This window comes from Urocampus carinirostris, chromosome 14, assembly GCF_059441175.1.
Source record: "Urocampus carinirostris isolate Australia breed hairy pipefish chromosome 14, RoL_Ucar_1.0, whole genome shotgun sequence".
NCBI classification, from domain to species: Eukaryota; Metazoa; Chordata; class Actinopteri; order Syngnathiformes; family Syngnathidae; genus Urocampus; species Urocampus carinirostris.
In genome coordinates, this window is record NC_142362.1 from 5,630,914 (window position 1) to 5,655,639 (window position 24,726).

Sequence of the window (24,726 nt, forward strand, 5' to 3'; positions counted from 1 at the left end):
AAGGAGAGGCTCTGTACGCATTTTTTAATTACAATTTAGGCCGGTCTACAAGCACTACCTTGTAAATATTGCTTATCCTTCCTTTTTATCGTTGTTTTTCTTTAAAGTCTTTTATTACAAGTTTATCACACATCTTATGTCATTGTTAGACTATGTTCACTACGTTGGTATCAATGACTATAAGTACTATTCTAATCTATTTCCCCTCGTCAAAGAGCCCTCTTGTCTAAAATATTCATAGTTTTTCTTCTCAAATCAGGTCACATTTCCAAGCGGTTCTCTCGAGACCCTTTTCTGTACTTTAAGCTCAGAATAGAGAGACAAATCTTTTTGGGTTCACAGGCTTTAACTTTTTAGAAATAGCTTGCTTTCTCCTCAGTCATCTAAATAAAGACTCGGTATTATAAGTCTGAGCAAGACGGATTTTGCTTTGACATAATGGAAGAGAGCCCGGCCTTTATGTTTGCTTAGTCAGCCCATCGCCGGAAAAGCTTCCAGAGAGACCGGCTAATGTCTTGAACCGTTGAGGAATAAATGTTTTGAAACTGGGGAGCTTTTCTACCAGATGAAAATAACTCAAAAGAAACATTGAGAGTGAAAAATAGATCTATAAATATGTGTCAAATAGTGACCCCTGTGTCTTGAACGTATGGTTACGCGGTATGTTGAGAAACAAATATGTTTATGCTGTGAAACTGTGGAACCTTTTTGAAATAACAGAGCATTTCAGGTGAATTGGCCGGTCCAAATTGTCCCTAGGTGTGAATGAGCGAATGAGTTGTCTGTCCCTGTGTGCCCTGCGATTGGCTGGCAACCAGTTCAGGGTGTCCCCTGCCCACTGCCCGGAGATGGCTGGGATGGGCTCCAGCCCCCCCGCGACCCTAATGAGGATAAGCGGTACGGCTGATGAGATGAGATGAGAACATTTTCAAAGAAATCGTAAAAGCAGGATACGTAGGTTGAGGTTTCCTTAAAATTTCAATTTAAATATGTTTTCTACTAAGTATGTGGTAACCAATGTTCCTTCTAATTTTCCACGGGTCTGAGTGTTCACACATTCGGTGAGCAACACTTGAAACAACAGTGAGCAACCATAATCCCAAGTGTGGCAAGATCATTAATTATCAAACATGTCCAAAACTTGACATCACGTTACATTTTGCTGAGTTTCCGGCAATGCAAAATGATTTTTCTCTTTTGAATGAATTGACTCATGTACTATTGCAAAGCTTGTACGGCCTACAAACGTCGTTTGTTCTTACAATTCTTTCACAAGATATCCATTTATTTTTATTTCCTGATATATTTTGTCACATAATATTAACATTTTTGGGGGCTTATTTCGTCGGTTGTAAGATACAAAACTGTATTTAATCACATTTTTTCAGTGGAAGTACAATGTTGGCAACAAGATTCACTTGATATAATTGGAAATGATTTGAATGCAACACAAACTTTTTCTTCTTTTTTCCGTGTTTTTTCTACTTTTTTGTTACTTTTGAATTGAGCACCCCCTAAAAGGGGCTGGTTACATCCACGGACTGAACCATTTTAAGGCAGTGGAGTATTTCCGATGCTCCGTTGTTCACATTAATTGTTATTGTTCATCTAGCGTATTTCATCATATTTAATCCTATCCTGTCATTATTATTTTTTTTTTTTTTTAATAGTTTTGAAAACACTATAATTTTGGGGGTGTTTGGGTTGGATTGAGCACCCCCTCAAACAGGCTGGTTACACCCAATATCGGGACCATTTTAAGGCAGTAGACTATTTTCGACGCTGCATTTTTTAAATATTTTTTACCAGATGACAAAAAGAAACGAGGACACTACGTACAAAACCGACCACCACAAAAAGGTTCCAGGACGACCAAGTCTTGTATCTTGAAATCGAAATGGCGCAAATACACTCCTATTATTAGTTAATGGAGTCAGATAACTAATTCGAACAATTTGGTAAACGGTACATTTTGATATGGGGCGGCAGTGGCTCAGGAGGTAGAGCGCTCGTCTTGGGATCAAGAGATCGCAGTTCGAATGCCGGCTCCTCCGTGTTACATGTCAAATTGTCCTTGGGTAAGACACTGAACCCCTAATACCCCCGATAAGCAGGTTAGCTTACATGGCTGCATGGCCGCTATTGGGAAATGTGAAGCACACTGTATAGCGCTTTGGGAAGTTTTAACTTCAAAAGCGCTATATAAATGCAGATCATTTCTTTCATTTCATTATACGTGGCTGATCAAAAATGACTGCTGTTATTAACTAATTCAGAGCCATAATTTATAAATGCGTTTTCAGAAGCATTGTCCCTGGGTGTTCAAATGTAAAAATACGTTGTTGTTTTTTTTCTTAAACTACCCTTGTGTTTATGGAAAGCATCGTTTAGATAATGTAGGTATCCCATATACATAAGCTATCTGTCTACCTTGGTCATATCCCTCAAGGGGAGTGACTGGCAGCAAGACAAACACATACAATAACAAAGAAAATAAAAAGGAAAAAATGCCCAAACACCCAAACAAGTTGGGCACCTCGGCACCCAAGTCGGTCACGCTTTCGTCCCTCCAGATGAAATAGGACATGAGAAAGAGGCCATGTAACAACACACTCTTCTGTTCAACAGCAGGGCCCGACAGCTTTCACTGGTTTACCCCTCCCGCATCATAGAACACGTGTAAACATCCCACTATCCTTTCACAACACCTCTCCACTCATTCCTATCACCAACAAGAGCTCTAGCTTCCACTACATTTAGACCGCTTTCCTGCAGTGTACTCATAACACCATCCATCCACATCAATCGCTGCCTTCCTCTTGGTATCCTTCCATTTACTTCTGCTCTGTAGATCCTGTTCAAATACATAAGCACCAATGTGAAATTCCATCTTAAAATGGATTTTTTTGACAAAAATACGTTTTTCTTACTTTTCTTGGACACAAGAATTTCCAGGAAACTTACCAATGTTCAACTGATGTTTATGACATAATGGCAAATGCTAGAAGCTTGCCTTTTCTAGTGAAATATAAGGCTTCAAGAATTTTTAAGTGTCCTATGTCTACAGTATATAAGTACTGAGCTAATTTTTGTAGGTCTCTAAATATGAGGAAAAATGGCAAAAAATATCCAGTTTGAGAGAAATTTCTGGCACTAAAAGAGTTGAGCAGTTGTATACGTTTTTTTCATGGAAGAAGTTGCGTCCCACCCAGAGAAGATTGTCTTTTGTGGTGACAACAGTAGTTGATTGGTTTCTAAGGAAATATACCTTTCGACTTTTTCGTAGGATAAAATACATCTCGGAAATTGTGTTTGGATGCTCGTCTTTTCATTGGAATAGACATGCAGCAAAAACTTTGAATTCGAATGGGAGCAATCAACGAGTGTAGAGGTAGCTGGGAGAGACGTACATCCGTCATAATAACGACGCCGTGAACCTCAGGATTCTCTTTGCTGCGTATGTTCCACTCCTAGCGGACTCATGTAGTCAGAAAACCAGGTGATTGGTATACGTAGCGGTGTGATACTCCGAGACAATATTTCCTCAGATTCAGATTTTTTCAGATTCAGATATACTTTATTGTCATTCGTGTACACGTGTATACAGAACGAAATGTCGATACATCTGACCCGCACAGTTTCCTTGAGTGTCAGCCGGGATAGATAAGTTTAACCATGTCTTCGTCAGAATTTTAGCGCAGCAGTTCGTCATCTCGCGGTTCGATGTTAGTTCCAGTTGTGAATGGTCCAGTTTATTGTCCAGAGAGCAAACGTTGGAGAGGAAAATGGATGGGAGAGGCGTTTTGAAGGGTTTAGCCTCTAGCCTAGCGGTTAGCCCGGCCCGACAACCTCGCTTCCTCCTCCGGTCACACCGCTCTCTTGCCACACTGCTTCGCTGCTTTGTAGGCCGCTGGGTCTTGTTGACGTAGCAGTCCGAGGCTAAGTAAACACACCCGAGTGGTCGTAGTACCGAGCGCTTGATTTCTGGATGATCGGATATCCAGCAAAAAAACTGCGATCGTATATTAATCTGCGGTTTGAGTTGACTATGTTCGCCGTTAAAACTGAGTCGAAGACTGAGTTTTATGACCGAAGTGTAAAAAACTGTAGCGAGCCAATGTAGCCGCAGCCGAACAGGGGCGCCGCCATTAGTCACATCAACTTAGCCTTCTGAAAAAAACACACCAAAAAAATCTATCGATCGATCTATCTAGACATCTATCTGTCTAGACATCTATCTGTCTAGACACCTATCTGTCTAGACACCTATCTAGACATCTATCTAGACATCTATCTATCCTGACATCTATCTATCTCTATCTATCTATCGGCATGTATGTAACATCCTACATGCCGTCATTTCTTTGTGTAAATATTGTGTAAATTATAACATCCCTCTATCTATCTACCTTGGTCATATCCCTCAAGAGGGGTGACCGACAGCAAGACAAACACATACAAAAACAAAGAAGGAAAAAAGAAAAAAAAAGAAAAAGAAAAAAAGGCACAAAAATGTTTGGACCATGGCCAAACCCAAATTCCCAAACACCCTAACAAGTAACGCACCCCGGCACCTAAGTTGGTCAAGCTTTCGTCCCTCCAGATGAAACGGGACACAAGAAAGCGGCCATGTCACTCGGGTCTGGGTGACACAACACTCTTCTGTTCAAACAGCAGGGCCCGACAGCTTTCACTGGTTTACCCCTGCCGCATCATACAGGTGCCCTGATCATCCCTTAGAACGCGGCCAAACATCCCACCATCCTTTTACAACAACTCTCCATTAATTCCTATCACCAACAAGTCAAAAGGGGCAGCCTTTTAATCATATTATATATTATTTGAATGTTGATTGCATTCTAAGATTTAACCCCCAAAAAAACCAAGTGGGTTTACATTTGTTATTTTTAGCGAATAAACATTTTGCTACACATAAAAATTTCATTTGCAGCACTTTCTTTGTTTTTGTTTTGTGTGATAAGCCTAAATGTAATATGATCAGGTGTATAGCATACATTTGTATGTATTTTTGGTAGTTGCTATTTGTCAAACACTTGGTTTTTGTTTTATATTACAGAATATCCTTTTGTGTTGCGCCATGTTTTTTCTATGCGTCCAAATTTTAAATATTTGAATATAGGAGGGGGAAAAAATGGGTTTTTTAAAAATCAGATTCATAGAAAAATTATTGACCGATTCATCGATTATTTATTGCAGCCCTAATTTAAAGAAAAACATATTTCCCTCCTTCGTTTTTTAAATTTATGAACATTTTTGAAAATGTGCGAGAGAGCCACCCGACACCGCTAAAGAGCCTTGTGCGGCTTCTAAACCGCGACTTGAAAAGGTATTCATATAAAAATGTGAACTGCACTCATGTGGCCCCACCCTCCATTATCCCCAATAGCAAACTGCTGCAAGCCTAAGATTAAATGCCCTTGTTTTGCCGTGATCAATTATCCCCAGTCCTATATTTCTGTAAGTGGGGACTGGCAGAAGGCAAACTTGTTGGGAGGCCGGTCTAAAATTAACTCCACTGGTTTGGCCATGATCCATTATTAGCCAGTCGACTTTGTTCCTTCCAGCTAAAATAAAGAGCAACCTTGCTTCTGCAATCCATTATCCCTGGTCGATTATTAATGCAAGAAGAGCGCATGTTAAATATGGGGGGCTACTTTGCATATTTTTATTTATCAAGGAGTGTTCTGCTCCCCATTAATCGTAATAAAGGAGAGATTACAGTAGTTCGAAGGCATTTACCGTAAATTCCGGACTATAAGCCGCTACTTTTTTCCCAAACGTTCAACCCTGCGGCTTATTCAGTGATGCGGCCAATTTATGTAATTTTTGTAACGGCCGAAGGTAAGATTTAGACCGGTGGAATATATGCGCCGAGGAAGACTGCAACTTCTTAGCTTGTGCACAAATTAAATTGGCGTAGACATATCCTCATCATGCAAATTGCAAAAAGACAGGCACATGATGTAACTTTCAAGCTAAAAGCAGACGAGCAGTCCGATAAAGAAGGAAACAGAGCTACTGCACGTAAACTTTACTTTGTGAGCGTGTTGCTAGCGTGTTTTTGAAAAAGGGAGCGTGAGACGACATCTATATGACAAAGTCTCTTTCCCATACTGAAGGAAGACGACTTTGATGACGTCAATTATAAGGAGGAAGATGAGGACGGTTTGCCGTGGTCTCTACATGTACGGTATGTTTTTCTCAACAGACCCTTTTAATGTGTTGCGAGCGTGTTGCTAGTAGCGTTTTGCTACCCTTCACAGACACGGTTTGGGATGAAAGTTATAATATTATTATTAAAGCTTTGAAAACTCTCGGTGTACCGTCTTTCTTTGTAAATATGTGTAACCATGTATAATATGTGTTTGCAACTGTATATTTTTGTAATGTATCTATTTTAGAAACTTATTCTGATATGTTTTGTACGAGCAAATGAGAAAGAAGGGGCAAATACAACAGGGGCTGACGGGAAGTGGAGTAAAGGTGAAACGTGTTTGTGGACGCAGCAGACAATAGTGGATATGTATTTTTCCCACCCTTACCTTTGGAAATATACTTTTTTTTTTCCTTGGATTATTTTCAACGGGACCCGGACTCTGCAGGTCTGCATCAAACCTTAAGTACCGGTATAATTTTCTGTTCATTTTGCCGGCTGTGGTTTTTGGACTGTGTACTTTATATTCAGTTACAATCGCGGGACTCAAAGTCAGGTCTGGGTTAATTTTGTGATTGTGTTACATGTTTTAATGTGGGCGCATTTGGCTTATATACAGGTGCGGCTGGTGTAAGTACAAAAGCGGTTATCCTCTTAAAATGTGGTGGGTGCGGCTTATAATCAGGTGCGCTCTATAGTCCGGAATTTACGGTAGTCCTGAGTGCAGTACCGGTTTTACCACTAGCAGCAGGTGCGCTGTAGTGCTGTTCTACCTTTAAGGACGGCAAGAAGAAATGCCATTAGGTTTTATTTCAGTGTCTCTTAGCCAATGGTCCCCATTCACTGTGATGAACTAGAAAACTATCACAGAGAATCACATCGTAAATAAGTTTCTCAGAGAAGCTTTTGAAGAACTCTCCTTGTGTAAATATGTCAATTTTCAAAGGCGTAATGAACTGTATGGGTGGCCAACTGCTCCCATTTTTTTCAGGATTGGAGGATGGTTAGAGATTAAATCATGTAACGTCGAGCTCTGGCCCCACCGAATCTCAATCCTGAAAATAGTAACGAGGAAGCCCGCAGAGACCTCGGGGAGGAAATACATCAGCGGCTTTGTAAATTTGGGTCACGGGACGATCGGCCACCTTGGGGAAGCGCTTCGCGCAGATGTTGGAGGCAAGTTTCGAGAAATATAAAACGTGTTTTGCTTACTCTTTCACGTGAATTCCTTTTTTTCGGGACTATTCGCTCCACGGAGACTGAATGATTACATGATTTACAGGTAGACGCCTGAGGGTAACAAGAATGGAAACGGCACCATCAACAAAAAAAAAGTATAACAAAAGCCCAAATGGTTTTTAAAATCCCGCCTGAAAGGCAATTTGTGTCACGTAGCCTGCAGGCGTTATTCACAGTTGATGACCCATACCCCTTCAAAATACAGTCGTTTCAAAACTGCCGCTATCGGAGACCCACAAACCCATTTGCTTGAAATCCTAATCACTACCTGTCTAAAGTTCTCAAAACCAGAAGTACCAAATGTACGCATAGGTACAAGGTAGCATTGAAGAGATTCAGCTACTATTATAAGCATGAGGACAGTTTGATTACACGTTTTTACAAAGGTTTGGCAGGAAAGTACAAAAATGAAAGCACTACTTGCACTTAAAGACTTTTTTCTACCTGCTAATCTCTTCAAATGTTTCTATATGGTTAAAAAGTGTATCCATTTTATTAGAATTTTAGCTTTACGGATACAATATAGATGGACAAGTCATGTTTATTTGTGACGCCCTTAATCACAAAGAGTCTCAAAGGGCTGCACAGATCAAAGACTATTGCAAACTATTATTACAGACTATTATGACACCATCCCCTGATCTGAAACCTACATGAGGGCAAATGATACACAAATATTGTCAACATAAAATATAGGTTAAACTAATTGGGAAGCACTGGTCTAAGGTGTTGGACTCGAAAGTTTGGTTAGTCTTGTTTCAATAGGCCTGTTTTACTTTTATTTTAGATGAACTTGGTAACGTCAGAATATCGCTGTAACCCGGGGGTCTACTGTATCTGACATTTTCAATGATGATTACAATATGTTACTATAAAATCCAATTAAAACAAGACTACGTTGGTGTCTGTCTTCTCAGTGGACTACTCTGATGACATGGATGCATCCGCCCGGTTTTAAACACCAACTAAAGTATTCACACACCCACCGGCCTTGTTTTTCCTTGACAAAGGACAGAAGCTGGAGTACCCCAAGGTAATATTTACATCATTTGATGAATAATATCCAATCTCTCCAAATAGAACATGTTTAAGATGCCAAAAGGTCAATGTCTACTCATTGTGTGCATTGAGTAGCTCAGCTTTAAGCAAATGCATGAATACCGCATCAACATTCTCCGTTTTTGTACTCTTAGTCCCCTGTACTAGGCTACATTGGACCCGTTACTTAAATCTTGCATGAGAGAAGCAAGATTCTCACTCGGCCTTCTCAAATGAGTCACGTTTCTTTTATTTATAGTTGGCCAGTGACCCAAACAACCAGGTGTCACTCATGAGCAGGTTTACGAAAGTGTTATGTATCATCACACACACACCCATGTATGTCTCTCTCTCGCTCTCTCTCGCTCTCGCTCTCTCTCTCTCGCACGCACACCCCCTCAGTAGGGTCGCGCGGGGTGCTGGAGCCCATCTCCAGGCAGTGGGGAAGGGGACACCCAGAACTGGTTGCCAGTCGCAGGGCACACCCTGGGACAATTTTGGACCGGCCAATTAACCTCACATGCATGTTTTGTGGAATGTAGGAGGAAACCGGAGTGCCCAGAGGAAACCCACGCAAGCACGGGGAGAACATGCAAACTCCGCACAGGAAGGTTGGTAGCTGGATTTGAACCCATGACCTCAGAACTGTGCCGCACACGCGCTAACCACTGCCCCACCGTGCTATATATATATATATATATATATATATATATATAGATGTATATATAGTGTATATACAGTGTATATAGAAAATCAATCAGCAGAGGGTATATCCAAACAAACACATACAAGAGTCCTACTGAAAGCGCAAGTTGTCCTCTTCAAGTGGTACTCCTATGAAAAGTGCCTCAAAAATGTGCTTTATTTGATTTATACTATCATTATTTGAAGTACGTAAATTTACCTTGATTGTTTTCATCTATTCTTAAATAAAATGTAATTTATTGTTGATTGGATAAACTCTGATTTCACAATCTGATTAAATTGTAAAAATATGTATCAGTTACTTGGTATTTGAGTAGTTATTTTCACCTTGTACTTTTTTAGTTGCCCAAGTAATTATTCGTATGACTACTTTTTACTTCGACTTGAATCATTATTCTGAAGTAACAGTACTTTTACTTTTACTGGTTTACCCCCTCCGTATCATTTGCGTCTATCAGTTATTCTTAACTATCCTTGCCACTCACATTGATCCCTTGACTTTTGTATCTTAGATTTTTAGGTTCCATGGATGAATAGGTACTTTGCGGAGATAAGGTGTCACTACCTGAGCATTTATAATTAAACCAATAGGAGAACTGCTTTCGGTTTCTTGGGCGCTGATTGGAGCAAATCCAAGTGAATTGTTTGCATTTTTAGTGACAAACAAATAACCCTACTCTCCCCACACCATCAGAAAACAGTAGAACCCCCAGGGTATTGTACCCCGCCTTACAACATTTTCACTTTACTCATAAACACTCTTAATATGACAAGTTATACCTATTCTTTTGAGGAAAGTAATTACAGTGGACCACAGGTCATGCTGTCCCTATCTTAAAATATTTTTGTTACGGTGTGGAATGATGTTTTTCCATCCCTTCTTTACATCATTTCCCTCGTTGTACTACATCAACATTACTTTGTGTGCTCAAAAACAAAGAAAATTGAGATGTTTTTGGGTATGACTTTATGTCAGGTCTCTGAGTTGCTTGTCTGCTATTGGTTAATGTCATATAGAATGCTGGTTTGCTATTGGTTTGAGTCACGGAAATCGTGGAAATACAGATATCCTATTAGCTGAACTATTTCCCACGATGCCTGGTCAGAATATCAAGTGCTTCATCGAGACTTTGTGAGTGTTGGATTTTGGCCTGTTTTAGACAGGATTTAATCCAAAACTAGATGTCTGAATTTGTGTTTTGCTGATCCAAAGTGAACTAAATATGGAATAAAATAAGGTGTTGTTTTCCTAGTCTATTTTGTCCTAAATAAGCCCTAAAAATATGTTTTTTCATCCATCTATCCATTATTTGCACCCCTTATCCTCAGTAGGGTCGCGGGGGTACTGGAGCACATCCCAGCTGTCTTAGGTCTCGAAAAAGTAATTTTCTTGAAAATTCTCTTTTTGACCATTTGTTGCTAAATCTTGTCCCCTCAGTTTCAGGCATAATCAAATCCAAAAATAGACGTCTAAAATTGGGCTGTGTTCAGCCCATCAAATATGGACAAACCTGCGTCTAAAAATAACATTTTTTTTTACTAATGTGGTCCATATTTAGTCCCCCAAAAAACGTCTTTTTAATATTTTCAGAAAATAACATCGATCAAAGCTGGTCTGCTATTAGTATGTGTTACAGCATCATGATAATGCCAATATGCCATTAGCTGAATTGCCTCCCACAATGCCTTTCTCTTCATTCAGTTCAGAATTGTGTGTGCCCCGTAAAGACTTGCATCAGCAATAGAATACTTTATTTTTGTACTGTATTTTTTCGCTATGAGTCCTGTTGAAGGATCGTAGTTTTCTTTGCCGATCCTACGATAGTTGCATTTCGAATGATGAACTGCTACTCGAGAAGGTTTTCATAGGCAGAATATTCTGGACACCAATGTGAGTGCAACAAATAACATTTGAAAAAAAAAACCAACTTGTATACCTTCTCCGAGGCTTAACATAACTGCAGTAGAAGCCCTGGTTTAGTTTTCATCGTTTGATCAATATCCTGGTGTTAGCCATTTCGACAGCCCGTCCCTGTGCCTGGTTGTCTTGTGGATGTTAGGCTTGTTGACATGAGGCCCTCTTGTGGTTAGCACAAAAATATAAAAATATGGCTTGAGTTGATACACCTCTTTGTATATTATAGTGTTTAGGTCTAAGGCTTGCATTAATGCTAAAGAGGATAGTAGAAACATGATAACCATGGAAACAAAGCTTGCGTTTATGAAGAAATGGCTAAGCTAGTTAAGTTGCGATTGAAGCGATTAAATATGACATGAAGCGATTAAAGCAAGGAAATCTTGTAAGGGTATGAAAATCCTCACAAGTGGAAGTTTTAAAATCAACTGTTATTTTGATCACAACGTCTTCTCCCCTTGTGCATCCACCTGCGACTCCACCTGACCAGCTGAAGTCATGTCACACTAAAAAGTAAATACAATTTAATTGTTCCATACTTGATTAAAGATACGCCTGCATAATACACTCAAGTGGTACTTATTATATACTCTTTAGTTATTTGGATATCTTTGTCAGGAGTAACGGGGGTTTGGAAGGCATTAGCTATGGATTACCATAGGTTTCTATCCCCTGCTATACGGCAATGCACCCTAGGGACTACCGTATATCATTGCATATCAGATCTCGCCTCAACGATATTTAAGGACATACGATTTAAGGCCGAGCACATCTTCTAAGGAAGGTTCCAATTTCGACCATTCTAACGACGGTCTTCTCTCCATGACTTAGCAAAGCAGCAGCATATCCGAGCTTTTATGGCAGCCGTTATGCTAGGAGGGCTTAACAAGATGGCTTTCGGAGGCACGGCTTCCCGTAATTGGCCAGGAACAGGTTCAGTCCTGGCGGGCTCAGAGAACGGCCAATTTGTCAGTCGGGTTCAATGGAGTGAAACTGGATAAATTGGGGTAACTGGTGTGTGAGGTGTAGTATCTAAGGAGCACGGTGATCACCCCCCATTTGCTTTAACGGCTTCACTCGTCCCCGTTGGCCACTTAGGAACATATTTTGTGAGATGTGATTTTGGGGGAAAGCGTTCCATTTGTAAGGCTCATTGAATGCGGTGACATTAAATATAAGGGAAGCTTTTTAGAGTATAGCCTGACACCAATGCCCATGTTTTGGGCAAAGGGGAGATGTTTGAAAGCAGGAAAGAAAAACCTACTACCATTAACCTCAATCGCACAGAAACAGCAGATACGTTTAATCCGATTGGAAACGAACTACGGTAAAGCTCTAAGCCTGTAAATTCCCTCGTTTGTTGCGGCTTATGGAGGCCAGAACCAGGGAGCTAGCTAGCAAACTAAAAGAATAAAAAGCCATCCGAATAGCCAAAAAGAAAGCTAAGAACAAAGGCAAATTCTAGCTAAACAGCATGCAAACAAATTTTGGCCAGATAGCTTGATAAATAGCTAAGAAGATAGCTTGGTAGTTGGCTAAATAGGTACGCAGGTAAAAAAAAACTAATAGGGAGCTAGCTAGCTAACTAAAAGAGTAAAAAGTCATCTGAATAGCCATAAAGAAAGCTAAAAACAAAGTCAAATTTTAGCTAAACAGCATGCAAAAAAAATGTAAAAAGCTGGCCAGATAGCTTGATAAATTGCTAAGAAGGTAGCTTGTTAGTTGTCTAAAAAGGTAAGCAGGTAATAAAACTAATAGGGATCTAGCTAGCTGACCAAAAGAGTAAAAAGCCATACAAATAGCCAAAAAGTAAGCTAAACTCAAAGCTAGATAGCTAGTTAGAAAGCAACCTAAAATTAAGCTTGATTACTATAAAAAAAAAGTCAAATGTGACCTAGATAGCATGCAAACAAATGTAAAAAGATGGCTAGTTTGATCAATAGCTAAAAAAGGTAGCCTGACAGTTAGCTAGAAAGGTAAACGGGTAAAAAAAACTAATAGGGAGCTAGATAGATGGCTAAAAGAGTAAAACGCCTTCTAAATAGCCGGAATGAAAACCAGAAACATTGCTAGATATCTAGCTAGAAAGGAGCCCAAAAATTTGCTTTACTAATAGCAACAAAGTTAAATGTTAGTCAGATAGCACGCAAAAAAATGTAAAAAGCTAGCTGGATAGCAGGCCAAACTGCTAAAAGGGTAGGAAGATAGCTAGCTGAAAAGGTAAAAATAGGGGTTAAATAGATACAGTCAACTAACAAAAAATTCACATTACTAGTAAATTGCATTGACCCAGCACTGGTGAGCTATTTTAGGATCAGGCCCGCGGGTACCTCATCTGTCCTGTCGGCAGTAGCTCAGGAGGTATAGCGCTCGTCTTGGGATTAAGAGGTCGCAGGTCTGGTTCCCGGCTCCTCCGTGTTATATGTCGAAGTGTCCTTGGGCAAGACACTGAATCCTGAATGCCCCCAATGAACAGGTAGTTGCCTTGCATGGCTTGCTATCGGTTAGTTAGTGTGTGTAAAAGGGAAAGTGTGAAGCACATTGTAAAGCACTTTGGTAGGTCTTCAGTGACTTGAAAAGCGCTCTATAAATGAAGACCATTTACATGTCCTTAGGGGGCACCACGTTGGAGACCCCTGCTCCAGGACATTTGCGTTTTATTTCCTCAAAAGCAAAAAATGGCTCAGTTGTATCAATCCATATATAGTGTAAGTCTATGCTTTTGTCAAGCTACCTACAAGCCAGACTTAAACAGTCTATTCGCGTAATGGCGCGGCCCATGCTTACCAAATCGCCCTCCTGATCCTATTTGTTCTTTTGAAGCGCCAACATCTTCGGGTTCTTTGACTATTTTCTTTTACAATGTCCACCCAGAGAGACCCATCACGGTGTGTGGTCTCTTGGGTGAAAAACGGAGTCTAACTATCGAGTCACATCCCTCTCGTGGGAAATTGTCATATGGAGCACGGCGAGGGGCCCGTGGGAAGATATTAACACCCACCCGACGGTCCCCGTGGGTTACGTTTTCCATCTATCTCTGTCGGAATAGCTTTCATACCTTTTGTGACGCGTTTCTTGTTATTTTCGGTGTGGAGATATCAATCCAGCTTCTGTTTTTCAATATATTTTAGAAAGGGGTCTCACTAAAACAGAATTACTGAGATGAGCATAAAAGGCTAATCTAGTTATCTATATTTCTATCTATCTACCTTGGTCATATCCCTCAAGAGGGGTGACAGACAACAAGACACACACATACAATAACAAAGAAAATAAAAGGGAAATAAATAGCAAAAAAAAAAAAAAAAAAAAAAAATGGTTGGACCATGGCCAACCCAATTGCCCAAATACCCTAAAAAGTTAGGCACCTCGGCACCCAAGTTGGTCATGCTTTCGTCCCTCCAGATGAAATAAGACACCAGAAAGCGGCCATGTCATTCGGGTCAGGGTGACACGACACACTCTTCTCTTCAACAGCAGGGCCCGACAGCTTTCACAGGTTTACCCCTGCCGCATCATATGGGTGCCCAGCCCATCCTTAAGAACGCGTCCACAATCCCACTATCCTTTCACAACACCTCTCTACTCCTTTCTATCACCAACAAGAGCTCTAGCTTCCATTATATTTAGACCTCTTTCCTGCAGTGCACTCATAACACCATCCATCCACGTCATTCGCGGCCTTCCTCTCGGTCTCCTTCCATTGACTTCTGCTCTGTAGATCCTCTTCAACATTCGCTCCTCATCCATCCTCTCCATGTGTCCAAACCAACCGAGTACTCTCTTATCAACACGCTTGCTCAGTTCCACGACTACTCCAGTTCTGTCTCTCACAATTTCATTTCTCAGTCTATCCAATCTTGTCACTCCTAACATAGTCCTCAAACACTTCATCTCAAAAACATTCAACTTCCTGCTTAAATCTGCGTTCAGGCTCCAAGTCTCTGCACCATACAACACAGTCGACACAATCACACTCTCATACTGTCCCCTCTTAACATCCATACTCATACTTTCCTCAGAGCACCCAAAACCTTGCTTCCTTGATTCACTCGTTGCAACACCTCACACTCCATTCCACCAACTGCAGCCACATCACAACCCAAGTACCTGAAGCTTTCAACTTCTTCCAGCACCTGTCCATGCAACCTGATTTCTAACGTCATGCCCGCTCCATCACTTGAACACTTCATCACCTTACTCTTCCCAACATTAACACATAACTTACGCCTATCACATACTCTTCCAAACTCCGTTACCAACCTTCTCAATGTTTCCTCAGAATCATCCACAAGCGCTGTGTCATCTGCAAACAACAACCGACTTACCTGCCACACTGTTCCACTGTTGTCTACTCTTGCATTCACCTCTCTCACATCACCATCCATGTACACATTAAACAGCCATGGTGACATCACACATCGAATCGAATTTCATAGGGCAGAGCATTCTACAGCACCAGGACCTGAATGGAGAACGCCCTTGAACCTGCGGATTTCTTCTTGGCTCTTGGGATCACTAGTAGACCAGCATTTTCAGGGCAAAGGCTCTGAAAGATATGAGGGAGCAAGTCCATGCATGATTTTGTATACTAGCAACAGAACCTTAAAATCACATCTTAAACTAACAGGGAGCCAATGCAAGTTAGCTAAAATTGGGGTCATGTGATCAAACTTTCTTGTCTTAGTTAAAAGCCTCGCTGCAGCATTTTGTACGAGCTGAAGGCTCTTGATTTTGGACTTCGGGAGACCGGAGAGTAGTGCATTATAGTAATCGAGACAGGAGGTAACAAACAACAGGTAACAAAAATCAGGGATTATAAAGCACAGCCGCACGAACGCCGTTCACTTTTGGCCGAAAAGAACAGCAAAAAAGAGCAAATAGGCCTAATCTGGTGTGCTCTGCCTGTTCCGTCCTCGGAGCAATATGCGATCAGGGATAATGCATCGTGGTATATTTTTCAACCCGTGATGCACTGAGGCAGTGAAGTACGAATAGCGAAAGGATCACTGTATTTACGGTATATTATACTTTGCAAAAAAATGCACCCGTGGTTATGGAACTGATTACCCGGGAAAGACGCGGGAATACTGTACCTGCCTGCACACTTTGTTTCTTCCCGTATCGTCATAAAGTTTCTGATTTAAATGTGTAAAAGCTAATAGCACCGACAAATATTGACTCTCCGTCGCTTAAAACACGGAAGCCGTTTAAATAAGAAAATCAGGCAGAGGATTTTTGTTCTGAGCCGGTGTCCTATATCGCATTGATTAGCTGTCACTAAGATTCCTCCTGCCGAAGGAAAGAGACCATCACCGACAAAACGCTCACGTACATTTCAGCCATAATCCGACGATCCATTTTCCAGGACGTCTTCTTCGACTCTCGGTTACAAGCTGCGGATGACACTTATTGGCTCTCTGTCATTGGAATGCAAACGTCAACCTATAAACGTGGCAAAATAATCACCACTCGGTCCTGTCACATTTATTTCCATCACACTAACCTATAGATAATACTCAAATTATCCGTAGCAAAAAAACTACCCTGCTGTATTTGTACACCTAAATATACCATATTTTCCAGACTATAAACCGCACTTTAAAAGTTTTGGCAAATGTTTGTTTTTAAGTGCGCCTTATAGTCGGAAAATACGGTAAATATATTATAATAATATTATATATATAATAAAATAATACATACATACTTGTTAAGTTTCAGAAATGGGAAATCGGGAGAGACTTTTTTTCCCGACGCGATTATTATTATTATTTGAAAAGACAACAAAAAAAATCGTTTTTCAATCTACTTTATTGTTATTTTATGTTTACATGTAGTTATTACAATGTTTAATTATTCCAAATGTTCTGGTGTTCTTTAACATAGTCATATGTAGCACTCTTATTCGTCTGCTGCTCTCGAAGGAATGAGATCACGAGGAATTCGAGATTATAATTGCCGAGTCTCGATCAAAGCTTTTTCCGGTGCTGAACGGCTAAAAAAAACAATGATAAAGACAATGGATAATTCGGCTATATTTTAATCGGCAAAACTTTGTTCACATAAAAATTTCGGCGACCAAAAAAAATAAAAATGAAATTTTTAGAAATCGGTAGATGTTGCTCTCAAATTGGATTAAACCGGGAGATTTGACAGGTGTGTAATATATATAAAATATAAGTTTTCGTGTACATTTTATATGAGTTGCTGCTAAGCCTAATTTTATCTCCTGCACTGTTAGTTTTTGTCTAAGTTGAACATTCGTCATGTTAGTTGTGTTGAAATTCTAGTTTATTTACTGTAAAATGTTTTCGAGATATATTAAAGTTTTATTTGAATTTATAATATGTATCCGTAGCACGGCGGCGCAGTGGTTAGCGCGTGTGCGGCACAGTTCTGAGGTCATGAGATCGAACCTCCCGTGTGGAGTTTGCATGTTCTCCCCGTGCTTGCTGGGGTTTCCTCCCACAATCCAAAAACACGCATGTCAGGTTAATTGGCCTAACCAAATTGTCCCTAGGTGTGAGTGAATGATTGTCTTTTTGTGCCTTGCGACTGCCAATAGGAGAGAGCTAAAGGACTTGAGAAAAAGGCTTCCCACAGACTCCAACATCACTAATTTGGCCGATTTCGATGGACCACACTTAGTTAAATTGTTAATGCAATTTAATCTGCCCCCGTGTGAAAATGTCGGCTTTCTTGTTCATCTTTTCCCTCAAGAAACAAGCGTGCATAAATTGTTGGGTGAATGTAGGTTGTGTTTGGTTAATGGAGTCAGATAACTAATTTGAACAATTTGGTAAACGGTACATTTTGATTTTAATTCCCTACAATTCTCAGATTCATTATTGTAATGAAGTGAAAATTGAGCCGGTTGGTAGGCTAATATAGCTCTTATGGATAGATAGATAGGTAGTACTCTGTTTTTTTGTACGCTGGTATATGCAAAAATTTCCTGCAATGGAAAAGGGGGTAAAGACCTAATTTTTTGCTTATATAATATATCTACAAGAGACCGCAATAACAAGATACTTGCAACAGAGATTACGGTCAAGTATCTCTATTTCCCTATGTTGTGTGCACAGCCATTCTCTCTTCTAAATATTAATGCTCCTTTTTATTGCCAAGAGATTGTGCGATAGCACGTTTATGACCGGGGGAAATACATTACTCAATATGTTGGTTTTAATAAAGCGCCGCGCTAATTTGCAATATGCAAATATTCATTTTGACTAATAGGATCGGTTCCCCTAATTTATTTTGCCGACACTGTAGTCTACATTCGGTTTGATGAAGGACTAACGCAGATGGCGGATGATACAGAAACGGGTTGAGTATGGAAAGCAAACCGGTACGTTATTACCATCTCTCGAGGATGGATGGCCTAGGAAGTTGAGATACTGTATTGCAATAAAAAATGGCCGATTTTTGTTCATAGTGCCCATCACGTTCCTGGACAGGATATTGTTGTAAGATTAAAATATACCACTTCCTATTGTTGGGATTTAACTATCAAAATGTACCATTTACCAAATTGTTCGAATTAGTTATCTGACTCCAATTAACCAAACACGACCTACATTCATCCAACAATTATGCGCGCTCGTTTTTTGAGAGAGAAATGACCAGGAGGGACCACACGGGGGCGAATTTTTATTATTCCCAACAGCAGATCTAAGTGTAAACAGGAGACGGCCCCCATCCGAGTTGCCCGGGATCATTTATACATTTCAACAAACTAAGCAAAGACATCCTACTATTCCTCTATTGGCTATGTGTCATCTGCAGCTAACTTTAGCTTTCTATTATTGGTTATCTTCTCCCTGCATGCTGACGTGTCAGCTCGTCCCATGGGCGTGCCAAGGCAGTTGTTTTGTGCCCAGCAATCTCTGGTCGTCCTGCGTCAGCACACCCAGGCCTCCTGTTATCATAAGTGTCCTAGACAAAACAACTTCCATTTATGCATTCCACACAGCCTGCCCTGACCTTTTATTGTACATTGAACTAAAGCACAGTCAGTGAATATCTTTATTGGATTAAACTGAATACATGTAACTTGTAGTCAATCATATAAAATCCTTTATAGTCAAATGTATAAAATCCTTTACTATTTTAGAGTCACAATTGTATACTTTGTTCATATCTAACTGCATTATTTTAGCCATTGGTTAACTGTCAGGGGAAAAGGAATCAAACACTTTAAGGGGACGTAATCAAAAATGAGGTGTGTGAACAAGCTCATTCCTGAATGCCAGGGCCGAGGCTAACGTTCACATCAAGCAAAGTCCAGCTCTCATCGCTCTTGGCAAACAACAATTGATTTCCTCAGGGAAAGGTTGAGCGGCTTGAGCGAGTTTACCCTGAGGATGACCTGGTTATTGTCAGTTGGACAGTCGTCTATTCGACTGTGGGATCACTTTCATGTTTGGCTATGTAATGGATTCACGATGAGTTTATGGAGTAAAGAAGAATGACCTTTTTTTCCCCGCATGTTGTAACCAACATCTGGGTTGCGAGACTAGATGGAAAAGCAGTTCCGTTGACGTTTTTACGAATAAAACGAGAACAGACTACATTCTGGGCTTATGAATACAGAGCTGTGTGTCCTCAACAAAAGTGTCGACAAAATGGCTGGCGGTTGTTTTTCTTTACGTAGAAGTTGTTTGAAAGGATGAAATTCTGGAACAAGTGCAAGAAACACAAAAGCCCGTCCTCACTCTATTCCTGTTCAGACTGAATATTACTGGATTTGGCTGACTGTTTAATAAAGTCCAGAGTAAGACTCCAGGCCTCTCTCCGACAGCAAACTAGATAAGAATTTAGAAACTGCTCACAGACCGAATGTATGAATTCATTGCGACATCAGGTGAATTCTTTACGAAGTATACAAGTAAATAGTCATTAGAATAACATTGTAATAGTTAAAATGAATGAAAAGGTTATAAGAGCGAGAGGGAAACTCCTGCCTACATATGCAGTGACACAATCCAGTATTCTAACACATAGCTGTCTTGGTCTTTGCATTTGTGAATAGCTACAGCCATTGTCTGTCGCTCAGTTCTACTTCTGCCCAGAATATTCTGTCAATAAAACCATTAAAGGGTTGGTCATCCTTTACGCGCCTTTATTTTGAACACTCAGATAAAGAAAATAGCTTTCTTTTTCATATAAGGGGGCATTCCTAGCATAGCCTAGAGCAGGGGTTGAAAACCTATGGCTCTTTTCGTGAGTACATCTGGTTGGAAGATAAACTAGAACTTGTGCAAATATTTTCTTTATTGTTACATGCAAAACCAAGTTTTGCATGTGAGGAGCCAAGATAACAGCAATATGTTACTGGTTCTGTTCAGAATATATATAGGGCAGTCTCAATTACAATTTACAGTGAAGGTGTTACGCCAACAGACCCAGGTTTGGCTGTACATCTCTAAGGAATACTTTGTACGGAACCTTGTTAAACAATCTACTGTCATTGTTGAGACAGTTCTTGATGAAAACCCACAGAACTAACTCTAAACACCTTTAAATGCTGGCAGAGCACCCGGAACAATTTGATTAGCAATTGGAATGGGCGGAGCTATACAATCACACACACACTCCTCTCGCCCATGCTAAATAAATCAATATCCTCGTTTGCAGTATTTTATGACATTTTTACACAAGATCTTTGCTCGCACCTTGTTTTGAAATCATTATTTACGACAAAGATGACATGTCAATATGAGAGTTAACACTCTTGAATAACTGCTGGTAGGAGACAAATTTTAAGTGGTAGGTTATATTTATACTGATATGGTACACAAGCTTATTATTATTATTTCATGGATGTCATCAAACTATCAATGAAATAACATGCGCTAAAGAATTAGCTGGAGAGCGGGTTAGGTGTTTTTATTAAATTGTTTTGTCTTAAAATCTGTGATCTCCCCCCCCCCTAAATATTTTTACATTTATGGCTCTTTAGGTCAAAAGGCTCCGGACCCCTGACGTGAAGACATAGCCCCTCCACCATGTCCTGTGTCGTCCATGGGGCCGACTTCCGGTTGGACAGGTCTGTAATACGCCTCGGTGTCTTGTTTTCTTGTGGTTTTTGGTCTGTTTTGTGGTCGTTTTTCTGGGTTGCCTTTTGGTTGCTTTTTGGTTGGTTTTGGTCGTTTCTTTGGTCATCAACTGGCTCAGCTCCTTTTTCAAACACAACTGCCAAGTTTATAATTGCCCCGCATCATCCATCGTCTCCTGGCTAGTGTCCTTCAAATCGTCTCATACCCGTTGAAATGAACCAACCAAAGTGGATTGACACGAGGTTTATTAAAACACCATGAATAAATCATATATCCATTACTTTAACTTTTAGGGGAGTGTCATTGAAACTTTTCGGGTAACTTGTTTTAATTGACATGGCGCGTAAACTAATTGACACCGTCTGTCACCAGGGCAGTGTTGTCACAAGTAATTTCGCCAGAGGCGCTGTTGTGTGACCCTGACCCTGTTCAAATATTTAATATTCAAGAGGAAAGCCTGAGGTATTATGCGGGGGTCACGATGCTTTCGGAAACACACCCCAAAAAACAGCATATCTTTTGTATTGAACAGCAGTTTAAACTTTTTTGTTGTCGTTTTTATTCTAAAATAACCAAATAATACTAAAAATGCCCATTTTTTTCTGTTATGACTGAGGTTTTTTTATTTTAAGAGGTATTTATTTTATTTTTTTGTATTTATTTTTAACCTGATCCTTTGTATATTCATTTTGTTTTGGGACTCTGAAACATGCTATTGTGACCCACCTAGTAGGAACTGCACTGTTTTGGCCGTAATCCAATATCCCCAGTCAACTTTTGCTGAGAGCGGGGAAGGGCAGATTGTTTTTTTTTTGTTGGGCCTGGCAGCTTTCTTTTTGGCATTCAACTAAAAAGTAGACGGTCTTGTGCGGCCACGATCCCTTATCCACGGTTGCATATTGCTGCAACTGGGGACCTACAGTACATGTTTGTCAGTTGGCAGGTTATTCAGGCCCTCCTAAAAAAAAAGTGGATGGTTGTGGTTGTGATTCATTTTCTCCGGTTGATTATCGCTGAGAGAAAGGGACAGAAAAATGCATTTTTATTTCTGTTTGGGTAGCTGAATTGTGCTATAGGGGCCTGCCTAAAATGTACTGGAGTGTTTTGGCTGCAATCCATTATCCCTAGTCGACTATTGCTGAGCGCCAGAGGCACAGAATTGTTTTTCATTACTTTTTCCATTCTTTCCGTCTCAAATGAACAGCAACCGTGTTATCCATTATCCCTGGTCAACTATTGCTGCAAGCGTGGGCCGGAAGAGCGGATGTTAAAAATGGGGGAGCACTTTGTGAATTTTCACTTATATCTGGGTGTATTACAAAGTATTACAAAAAAAAAAAAAAAATTCAGATACACAAAGTATACTAAAAAAAATGAATACATTTCAAAAAACCTTTCTTTTCTTATTTAAGATTGTGGGTGGACGTCTAGTGATGGAAATTTTCAGTATCGGTTAGGTACTTGCAATAGTAGCTAATATCATTATCTGGTTGCTTTTAGGAGGTAATTAACAATCAAGAAGCCGAAATAAAAGACTAAATACCTATTTATAACTTCCTGTATGCTAAGGGTCTCAGACTCTCATCCCGGGGGCCTATTGTAGCCCTCAGGGTAATAGCCCGAGACACTCGTCCCAATAATATGAAAATTAAAGGGACGGTGTGCATTATTTGACCACCAGATGTCGCTGTATTATGTTTTACTAGCGAAAATGAGCGCTAAAGCACAAGGAAGAATACAAACCAAGGAGACTAAAAGTAACCAAATTGCACCTCATAACTTTCAAAAAGAGAGATGAAAAGACAAAAATAAAAAAGCAAGAAGAAAAGAAAAAAGGAAAAGAAAAATAAAGGAAACATAAATATGTTAAAAGAAAAATAAGTTAAAAGAAGAGAGAAAATGAAAAGAATACAAATAGGAATACAAATAGGGAATAAACAAGTAAATAGTAAAAAAGAAAAATAAGTTAAATAAAAATGAAAAGAAAAAAATGGAAAATCAAGAAAATAAAAAAACAGGTTGTTATTTTTGTGGTACCCATAGCAGCAAGATGGCCAACACTCATGTCAGCTCCCTCTATGTGAGGCTCACGTTATGTAAAATAAATGCTAATTTCTGCATGCTTGTATGATAGTTCATCGATTTCAAAATACATCATCTTAATTATTTATTTTTTAACCACAAGGAGGCGCTAAATAATACACCTTGTCCCTTCCAAATATATTGAACAGTGGAATGTTTTTACGAGTGCTTTTTTTGGGTGCAAATCCTCTTTTGGCCCAACATCACCCAGACCCTAGCTCCAGTGGCCCCCAACTTGATTGCATTTGAGATACCCCGCTTTATGATAGTAATTTCCGGTGTACATATTTGCGGCTTCTGCTGCCAATTTTTCCCCAAGTGATGAATTGTGCCGTTAATGGAGAGAATGAGAAATTGAGCAGCCTATTAGCTTGACCGTAACTCTGAAAAATACCTGTCGCATAAAAACCTCAAAGCGGAATTAATTAAGCCTGGCTTCAAGCTATTAGGGTAGGAATTTAGAAGCAGTATTTCATATTATTTGTGTTTTTTACATGGAAAAAATATACATTTGCCAAGCAAAAGTTGCGCGTTCTCGCCGATTTTCTTAAACTGGCAGCGGACAAAAGTTTCCATGTCTTGATAGGCTTTGAGTCCTGTTTTAGTACGCTGACATCGACGAGATCTATCCCGGAATCGGCCTTTTGAAGTTCTCGCCATTTTTTATTCAAGACAAACTTGCAGTCTTTCTTGCTGCTAACTTGGATTTTGTTGAATTCTTTTTTAGAACGATCTAAGGCACTGTGAAAATACACTGACAGACAGCAGAAAACAGCAAGCCCGGATTTAAAGATTATTTATCTATTTACGGGGTTCACTGCATATCAAAAGAAAATTCATCGAGACTCACGAGCCATAGGTTCCCAAGCCCAGCGCTAGGGTTTTTTTTTTAAAGCTTTGAAGATGGTTGTATTATACAATAAAATAGATAGATACTTTATTAATCCCCAAAGGGAAATTCACACTTCCAGCAGTATCCTTGTGTTGATTATTAACAGATTAACAGGATGGCCTCGGGATGCTGTGTTTGTAGTTTAGTAACAGCGGAGTGGATGACGTCACACGCTAGGCCAAAAGTTCAACGTCCCTGCAGCAGATGGAAATCTTTGTGCCCAGGGTTACACCACCTCGTGTCCACGTAGCTAGCGAGTCCGCCTCCTCTCCACTTCCCGCAGGCTTTTGTGTCTGCCCTAACAGTGCTGAAGCCCACGTGGTCTGTGTTCATTTTAATGAAAGTGAAAGAGCTACCTTCTGACAATAACAACATACTTTAGCTAGCGGCATCGAACGGCTTTTACAACAAATACACGAAACCACACACAATTAGCCGTGTTTAGGTAGTACAAACAACCGCTCGCTTTTGGTATAATAAAGTCAAACTTGAGATGAAATGTGACAGAAGAGAATATACTTACGTCGCGTCGCCGAGTTCCTCCTCGATAAACTGAGCGCCACATAAGAAGGGGGTGAGGTGGGAGGAGTTGATGGAGGGGGGTGAGTGAAGCGGTAAC

General features: G+C 40.1%; 1 long non-coding RNA gene across 2 annotated transcripts in view; it reads left to right on the forward strand.

Annotated features, from left to right (window-relative positions):
- The window catches only part of LOC148352541 (uncharacterized), a 111,907-nt gene that overhangs the window by 21,613 nt on the left and 65,568 nt on the right, over positions 1–24,726 (forward strand). The window contains exons 3-5 of one of the 2 annotated variants that reach the window (XR_015852724.1): positions 6,141–6,211; positions 8,332–8,447; positions 21,037–21,123. This is a non-coding gene — a long non-coding RNA (uncharacterized LOC148352541). The remainder of the gene's footprint in view (positions 1–6,140; positions 6,212–8,331; positions 8,448–21,036; positions 21,124–24,726) is intronic. The other variant, XR_015852725.1, reaches the window with a different exon arrangement.